Source organism: Cariama cristata, unplaced genomic scaffold, assembly GCF_000690535.1.
Source record: "Cariama cristata isolate BGI_N322 unplaced genomic scaffold, ASM69053v1 scaffold36635, whole genome shotgun sequence".
NCBI classification, from domain to species: domain Eukaryota; kingdom Metazoa; phylum Chordata; class Aves; order Cariamiformes; family Cariamidae; genus Cariama; species Cariama cristata.
Window position 1 is genome coordinate 1 of NW_009618747.1, and position 238 is coordinate 238.

A 238-nucleotide genomic window follows, 5' to 3' on the forward strand; every position below is an offset into this window, starting at 1 on the left:
CGGGGGCCGGGCTCTTATCCGGGTTACTCATTTGTTTACCCGAGCCAGATTCCTCTGTCTGGAGGGGGGGGGTCAATCCTGCCTTGCCACCGCCATCCCAGTGGGACCCACAGTGGCACAGCCCCGTCGGGATGGCACCGCAGTGGGGCCTCGTCCTCCAGCCTGGGAGGGGGACGACTCCGCTGACCCCCGCAGCGGGGCCCGAGCCCTGAGAATGGGGCGGCAGCCGCGCCTGGCA